Source organism: Neophocaena asiaeorientalis, unplaced genomic scaffold (assembly GCF_003031525.2).
Source record: "Neophocaena asiaeorientalis asiaeorientalis breed wild unplaced genomic scaffold, Neophocaena_asiaeorientalis_V1.1 scaffold298, whole genome shotgun sequence".
Classification (NCBI taxonomy): domain Eukaryota; kingdom Metazoa; phylum Chordata; class Mammalia; order Artiodactyla; family Phocoenidae; genus Neophocaena; species Neophocaena asiaeorientalis.
In genome coordinates, this window is record NW_020171997.1 from 901,909 (window position 1) to 911,602 (window position 9,694).

The following is a 9,694-nucleotide window of genomic DNA, read 5'->3' on the forward strand; positions in this document are numbered from 1 at the left end:
CTAGGAATCCCCTACATTGCTTTGCTCCTTAGCTCCTTCTTCAAAACTCAAAGCCAGTAGTGTAGCATCTTCTTCCCTTTCTGACCTCTTATCTCTCTCTTATAGGGATGCTTGTGATTATGTTGGATCCACCTAGATAATCCAGCAATTTCCTCATTACAGGATCCTTAACTTAATCACATACACGAAGTCCCTTCTGCCATATAAGAAAACATATTCATAGGATCTGGAGATTAGGGTGTGGACATCTTTGGCAGGGATGGGGGGGCGGTTATTATCTGTCTACAACATTTACCTTTTCTCAGGAATCTACTAGAGGATATGTTTCATAAAAACAAAGGATTCCATAAAGAAAAAGGAATCAAGGAATCCAACACAGGAGAGCACTATCGGATTGGTAAAAGAAACCAATACTGAATGAACTAGAGGTTGAAATGCTCTAGAGGGAATATCTGGAAGGAAAAAAAAATCTTCTAGATTAATTGATGTGTTTGAATGTAATGTTTTATCACTTTGGCAGAGTTTCTGAGGACAGATTATTAATAAGTACAATAAAAATATGACAATTAAGACAAAGGAAGATAAAAGCCTGTATTAAAAGTTAATGTGGAGGGAGACCTTCAAGATGGCGGAGGAGTACGACGTGGAGATTACCTTCCTCCCCACAAATACATCAGAAATACATCTACATGTGGAACAACTCCTACAGAACACCTACTGAACACTGGCATAAGACCTCAGACTTCCCAAAAGGCAAGAAACTCCCCACGTACCTGGGTCAGGCAAAAGAAAAAAGGAAAGACAGAGACGAAAGAATAGGGATGGGACATGCACCTCTGGGAGAGAGCTGTGAAGGACGAAAAGTTTCCACATACTAGGAAGCCCCTTCACTAGCAGAGATGGGGGGGTAGCAGGGGGGAAGCATCAGAGCCACGGAGGAGAGCGCAGCAATAGGGGTTCAGAGGGAAAAGTGGAGAGATTTCCACACAGAGCATCGCTGCTGACCAGCAATCAACAGCCTGAGAGGCTTGTCTGCTCACCCACTAGTCGGGAAGGGTGGGGGCTGGGAGCTGAGGCTCGGGCTTCGGAGTTCAGATCCCAGGGAGAGGACTGAGGTTGGCTGTGTGAACAGAGCCTGAAGGGGGCTAGTGTGCCACAGCTAGCTAGGAGGGAGTCCGGGGAAAAGTTTGGAACTGCCTAACAGGCAAGAGACCATTGTTTCGGGGTGCGCGAGGAGAGGGGATTCAGAGCACCACCTAAACGAGCTCTAGAGATGCGCGTGAGCCGCGACTATCAGCGCGGACACCAGAGATGGGCATGAGATGCTAAGGCTGCTGCTGCAGCCACCAGGAAGGCTATGTGCAAGCACAGGTCACTATCCACACCTCTCCTCCCAGGAGCTTGTGCATCCTGCCACTGCCAGGGTGCCGCGAACCAGGGAAAAGTTCCCCAGGAAAACACATGGCTTGCCTCAGGCTGTTGCAACGTCACATGGCCTCTGCGGCTGCAGGCTCACCCTGTATTCTGTACCCCTCTCTCCCCCAGGCCTGAGTGAGCCAGAGCCCCCTAATCAGCTATTACTTTAACCCCATCCTGTCTGGGTGGGAACAGATGCCCTCAGTCAACCTACACTCAGAGGTGGGGCCAAATCCACAGCTGAACCCCAGGAGCTGTGTGAACAAAGAAGAGAAAGGGAAATTTTTCCCAGCCTTAGGAGCAGCGGAATAAATCTCCACAATCAACTTGATGTACCTGCATCCCTGGAATACCTGAATAGACAATGAATCATCCCAAAATTGAGGTGGTAGATTTTGGGAGCAACTGTAGACTTGAGGTTTGCTTTCTGCAAATCTAATTTGTTTCTGGTTTTATGTTTATCTTAGTTTAGTATTTAGAGTTTATTATCAATGGTAGATTTGTTCATTGATTTGGTGAGTATAGTTTTTAGCACTTGTTATCATTGGCAGATTTGTTTTTTGGTTTACTTGTTCTCTTCTTTATTTGTTTCTTTTATTACTTTATATTTTTTTTAATTTTAAATAATTTTTAATTTTAACAACTTTATTTTATTTTTTTCTCCCTTGCTTCTGAGCCATGTGGCTGACAGGGTCTTTGTGCTCTGGCCGAGTGTCAAGCCTATGCCTCTGAGGTGAGAGAGCCAAGTTCAGGACATTGGTCCACAAGAGACCTCCAGCTCCATGTAATATCAAAGGGCAAAAGCTCTCCCAGAGATCTGCAACTCAACACTAAGACCCAGCTCCACTCAATGACCAGCAAGCCACAGTGCTGGACACCCTCTGACAAACAACTAGCAAAACAGGAACACAACCAAACCCATTAGCAGAGAGGCTGCCTAAATTCATAATAAGGTCAGAGGCACCACAAAACACACCCCTGGACACGGCCCTTCCCACCAGAAACACAAGGTCCAGCCTCATCCACCAGAACACAGGCACCAGTCCCATCCACCAGGAAGCCTACACAACCCACTGAACCAACCTTAGCCACTGGGGGTAGTCACCAAAAACAACGGAAACTACGAACCTGCAGCCTGCAGAAAGGAGATCCCAAACACAGTAAGCTAAGCAAAATGAGAAGATAGAGAAACACAGAGCAGATGAAGGAGCAAAGTAAAAACGCAACAGACCAAACAAATGAAGAGGAGATAGGCAGTCTACCTGAAAAAGAATTCAGAGTAATGATAGTAAAGATGATCCAAAATCTTGGAAACAGAGCGGAGAAAATACAAAAAACGTTTAACAAGGACCTAGAAGAACTAAAGAGCAAATAAACAATGATGAACAACACAATAAATGAAATTTAAAATTCTCTAGAAGGAATCAATAGCAGAATAACTGAGGCAGAAGAACAGATAAGTGACCTGGAGATAAAATAGTGAAAATAACTACGGCAGAGCAGAATAAAGAAAAAAGAATGAAAAGAAACGGGGACAGTCTCAGAGACCTCTGGGACAACATTAAACACACCAACATTCCAATTATAGGGGTCCCAGAAGAAAAAGAGAAAAAGAAAGGGACTGAGAAAATGTTTGAAGAGATTGTAGTGGAAAACTTCCCTAACATGAGAAAGGAAATAGTCAATCAAATCCAGGAAGAAAGAAAGAAGAATGAAAAGAACTGAGGACAGTCTCAGAGACCTCTGGGACAACATTAAATGCACCAACATTTGAATTATAGGGGTCCCAGAAGAAGAAGAGAAAAAGAAAGGAACTGAGAAAATATTTGAACAGGTTATAGTTGAAAACTTCCATAGTGTGGGAAAGGAAATAGCTAATCAAGTCCAGGAAGCACAGAGAGTTGCACACAGGATAAATCCAAGGAGAAACATGCCAAGAAACATATTAGTGAAACAATCAAAAATTAAATACGAAGAAAAAATATTAAAAGCAGCAAGGGAGCAGAACAAATAACATACAAGGGAATCCCCATAAGGTTAACAGATGATCTTTCAGCAGAAACTCTGCAAGCAAGAAGGGAGTGGCAGGACATATTTAAAGTGATGAAAGGGAAAAACCTACAACCAAGATTACTCTACCCAGCAAGGATCTCATTCAGATTCAACGGAGAAGTTAAAACCTTTATAGACAAGTAAAAACTAAGAGAACTCAGCACCACCAAACCAGCTTTACAACAAATGCTAAAGGAACTTCTCTAGGCAGAAAACACAACAGAAAGAAAAGACCTACATAATAAACCCAAAACAATTAAGAAAATGGTAATAGAAACATACATATCGAAAACTACCTTGAACGTAAATGGATTAAATGCTACAACCAAAAGACATAGACTGGCTGAATGGACACAAAAACAAGACCCATATATATGCTGTTTATAAGAGATGAACTTCAGACCTAGGGACACATACAGACTGAAAATGAGGGGATAGAAAAAGATATTCCCATGCAAATGAAATCAAAAGAAAGCTGGATTAGAAATTCTCATATCAGAAAAAATAGACTTTAAAATAACGACTATTACAAGAGACAAAGAAGGACACTACATAATGATCAAGGAATCAATCCAAGAAGAAGATATAACAATTGTAAATATTTATGCACCCAACGTAGGAGCACCTCAATACATAAGGCAACTGCTAACAGCCATATAAGAGTAAATCGACAGTAACACAATCATAGTAAGGCACTTTAACACCCCACTTTCACCAGTGGACAAATCATCCAAAATGAAAGTAAATAAGGAAACAGAAGCTTTAAATGACACATTCGACAAGATGGAACTTAATTGCTATTTATAGGACATTCCATCCAAAAACAACAGAATACACTTTCTTCTTAAGTGCTCATGGAACATTCTCCAGGATAGATTATATCTTGAGTCACAATTCAAGCCTTGGTAAATTTAAGAAAATTGAAATCATATCAAGTATCTTTTCCGACCACAACGCTATGAGACTAGGTATCAACTACAGGAAAAAATCTGTAAAAAATACAAACACATGGAGGCTGAACAACATGCTCCTAAATAACCAAGGGATCACTGAAGAAATCAAAGAGGAAATCAAAATATACCTAGAAACAAATGACAGTGAAAACACGATGACCAAAAACCTATGGGATGCAGTAAAAGCAGTTCTAAGAGGGAAGTTTACAGCAATACAATCCTATCTAAAGAAACAAGAAACATCTCAAATAAACAACCTAACCTTACACCTAAAGCAATTAGAGATAGAAGAACAAAAAAAGCCTAAAGTTAGCAGAAGGAAAGAAATCATGAAGATCAGATCAGAAATAAATCAAAAAGAAATGAAGGAAACAATAGCAAAGATCAATAAAACTAAAAGTTGATTCTTTGAGAAGATAAACAAACTTAATAAACCATTAGCCAGACTCATCAAGAAAAAGGAGAGAAGTTCAAATCAATGAATTAGAAATGAAAAAGAAGAAGTAAAACTGACACTGCAGATATACAAAGGATCATGACAAATTACTACAAGCAACTATATGCCAATAAAATGGACAACCTGGAAGAAGTGGACAAATTCTTAGAAAAGCACAACCTTCTGAGACTGACCAGGAAGAAACAGAAAATATAAACTGACCAATCACAATAGCTGAAATTGAAGCTGTGATTAAAAATCTTCCAATAAACAAAAGCCCAGGATCAGATGGCTTCACAGGTGAATTCTATCATTTAGAGAAGAGCTAACACGTATCCTTCTCAAACTCTTCCAAAATATAGCAGAGGGAGGAACATTCCCAAAGTCATTCAACGAGGCGACCATCACCCCAAATCCAAAACCAGATAAAGATGTCCCCAAAAAAGAAAACTACATGCCAGTATCACTGAGGAGCATAGATGCAAATATTCTCAACAAAATACTAGCAAACAGAATCCAAAAGCACATTAAAAGAGTTATACACCATGATCAAGTGGGGTTTATCCCAGGAATGCAAGTGTTCTTTAATATACGAAAATCAATCAATGTGATACTCCATATTAACAAACTGAAGAAGAAAAACCATATGATCATCACAATGGATGCAGAAAAAGCTTTTGATAAAATTCAACACTGATATATGATAAAAACCCTACAGAAAGCAGGCCCAGAGGGAGCTTACCTCAACATAATAAAGGCCATATATGACAAACCCACAGCCAACATTATTCTCAATGGTGAAAAACTTAAGCCATTTCCTCTAAGATCAGGAACAAGACAAGGCTGTCCACTCTCACCAGTATTATTCAACATAGTTTTGGAAGTTTTTGCTACAGAAATCAGAGGAGAAAAAGAAATAAAAGGAATCCAAATTGGAAAAGAAGTAAAGCTGTCACTGTTTGCAGATGACATGATACTATACATAGAGAATCCTAAAGATGCTACCAGAAGACTAGTAGAGCTAGTCAATGAATTTGGTAAAGTAGGAGGATACAAAATTAATGCACAGGAATTCCTATACACTAATGATGAAAAATCTGAAAGAGAAATTAAGGAAACACTTTCATTTACCATTGCAACAAAAAGAATAAAATACCTAGGTATAAACTGACCCAAGGAGACAAAAGAATTGTATGCAGAAAACTATAAGACACTGATGTAAGGATTTAAAGATGATACAAACAGATGGAGAGGTATACCATGTTCTTGGATTGGAAGAATCAACATTGTGAAAATGACTCTACTACCCAAAGCAATCTACAGATTCAATGCAATCCCTATCAAACTACCAATGGCATTTTCCACAGAACTAGAACGAAAAAATTCATAATTTGTATGGAAACACAAAAGACCCCAAATAGCCAAAGCAATCCTGAGAAAGAAAAACGGAGCTGGAGGAATCAGGTTCCCTGATTTCAGACTATACTACAAAGCTACAGTAATCAAGATCGTATGGTACTGGCACAAAAACAGAAATATAGACCAATGGAATAGGATAGAAAGCCCAGAGTTAAACCCACGCACATATAGTCACCTTATTTTTGATAAAGGAGGCAAGAATATAAAATGGAGAAAAGACAGCCTCTTCAATAAGTGGTGCTGGGAAAACTGGACAGCTGCATGTAAAAGAATGAAATTAGAACACTCTCTAACACCATACACAAAAATAAACTCAAAATGGATTAAAGCCCTAAATGTAAGGCCAGACACTATAAAACTCTTAGAGGAAAACACAGGCAGAAAACTCTATGACATAAATCACAGCAAGATCCTTTTTGACCCACGTCCTAGAGAAATACATTTCTCCAAAGAAGATATACAGATTCCCAACAAACACATGAAAGGATGCTCAACATCACCAGTCATTAGAGAAATAAAAATCAAAACTAAAATGAGGTATCACCTCACACCAGTCAGAATGGCCATCATCAATAAATCTACAAACAATAAATACTGGAGAGGGTGTGGAGAAAAGGGAACCTTCTTGCACTGTTGGTGGGAATGTAAATTGATACAGCCACTATGGAGAACAGTATGGAGGTTCTTATAAAACTAAAAATAGAACTACCATATGACCCAGCAATCCCACTACTGGGCATATACCCTCAGAAAACCATAACTGAAAAAGAGTCACATACCACATTGTTCATTGAAGTTCTATTTACAATAGCCAGGACATGGAAGCCACCTAAGTGTCCATTGACAGGTGAATAGATAAAGTAGATGTGGCACATATATAAAATGGAATATTACTCAGCCATAAAAAGAAATGAAATTGAGTTATTCGTAGTGAGGTGGATGGACCTAGAGTCTGTCATACAGAGTGAAGTAAGTTAGAAAGAGAAAAACAAATACCGTATGCTAACACATATATATGGAATGTAAAAAAAAAAAAATGGTTCTGAAAAACCTCGGGGCAGGACAGTAATAAAGACACGGATGTAGAGAATGGACTTGAGGACATGGGGAGGGGGAAGGGTAAGTTGGGATGAAATGAGAGAGTGGCATGGACATATATATGCTACCAAATGTAAAATAGATAGCTAGTGGGAAGCAGGCACATAGCACAGGGAGATCAGTCGGTGCTTTGTCACCACCTAGAGGGGTGGAATTGGGAGGGTGGGAAGGAGATGTGATGGGGAGGAGATATGGGGATATATGTATATGTATAGCTGATTCACTGTGTTATAATGCAGAAACTAACACACCATTGTAAAGCAATTATACTCCAATAAATATGTTAAGGAAAAAAAAGACTGCCAAAAAAAATGTTAATGTGATCATATGTGGCTCACGCTTGAATAATATTTACAAATGTTAATTTAAACAAAAACTTTGATACTACAGTATTAAGAGATGAGGAGATAAGAGTGTGTAGGGGTAGGGAGAGAAGGAATGTTCACACACTTGGGCGTGGTGTTATAAAACAGCTTTATCATTGACTTCTCTCAGAAAGTGAAAAATCAAGAAATTGCAGTATATTTTGACATATGGAGTAAATAACAGAAGTATCTAAAATACTTGAAAGAATTTTCCTTTGAAGAAAAGAATTGAGATAAGAGGAGGGGTTGGGGACTACAGGGTGTTGGTTAAAAACTTGGAATGTGGCAAACTGTTACTGCTCACCAATACCTGTATGTTTCTCTACATTTCTGTGGCTCCCTTGCAGTTAGAGGGGAACTTGGATTAAATTCTGGCCAATGAAATGTGGGCAAAGTGACATACACCATTTTTAGGGCTGACCTCTAAAATTTTTGTGTGATTCACTGTGCTTTCTTTCTTGACAGGTTAGCTGTGGCTCCAAGTTGTAGGAGACAGCACAACCACTAAAAATAAAAAGAAACCTACTTTCTTAAGTTTAACATTTCATCTGACTAGTAATAGCCACAATGGATTTCTTGTGAGAAATTACAATTTATTGTATGAAACCACTGAAATTTTGGGGTTTTCTGTGACAGCTGTAAATTCAGTGTGTTGGTTTTTAAAAAAACAGCCACAAATTCCTTGACAATCTTTTGAGAAGTGGCATCTACGTCCCCTCACCTAAAATCTAGACATGTCTTGAAACTCATTTATAATAAAACGAATGTGAGAGAAGTAATGCTGTGTTACTTTTGGGGACTAGGTTAGAAAAGAACATGTAGTTTCTGCCTTGTTCATTGCAACATTTGACTTTGGAGCACTGGTCCTAGGCTAAGAAGTTTGGTTACCCCACTGCCATACTGTGGGGAAGCCCAGGCCACATGGGGAGGCTACACACAGGAGCTCTGCTAGCATTCAGTCTTAACAGCTGAGTTATCAGAAGAAAAGCTGTCCCTCTATGTTCTACTGAACACAAAATTCATGAACATAATAAAATGGTTGTTTTAAGCCACCATATTTTGGAGTAATTTATCACATAGCAATAGTAACCCAATACTCACTCCGATTAATAAACAGAATCATTTGCTTTTTAATCTGTGTGCTTGAACTAAATTAGTTTAAAAAGATAAAGGTGTGAATTATTTATTATTGGCTTGGAGACTTTGCTATTGCTACTCTTCTTTCCCCCTAAAGCAGTGCGTTTCAAACTTTTTAAGAGAAACACACAATGAGAAATCCATTTTATAAACGTGACCTAATGCACACATACATGCACACATACATAATTTAAAACTCCATAAAGCAAAACGTAACTTTACCAAGTGCCATGCACTGATATTTCCACACTAGACCATTTCATTTTTTAAAAAGTGTAGTTGTGACTAAATAGATTTCCTTGCTTACAAATGGGACCTCCACCAATGGATGGACCACACCATCCCTTTGAATAACACTGCCCTAAACCATAATCATTCTTCAAGGCTTTACTCAAGTTCAGCCAATAAAACTTCATTGACGACTCTGAGCTCTTTTGAAATTCCTATAATTTATTAGTCATATTGTATTTTCTGTACTACCCACTCTTAACTTGATACGTAAGGTCCTCTAGGGTAAGGTTCTGTCTTTTATCTCTCACTTGTTAAATTCAGAGTATTCAATAAATCCATTGCTCAATATCCGGTCACTGTGTTTCTAAATCTCACAATTGTGAACATGCATTCCTTCTATTTGGATTTTCTTTGAGGTGGGGCAAGGAAAAAAGGTTTAATAATCCACCCACAAATTACACTTAATTTCAAACTGGAAAAGTGCACAAAGCAGTCCCATCTCTACACGAGTGTGTAGTTTTAAAGCAAACCAAATTATCAAGATATAATTTTTCTAACAGCACACGAAATACTTCTCTTGACATAGC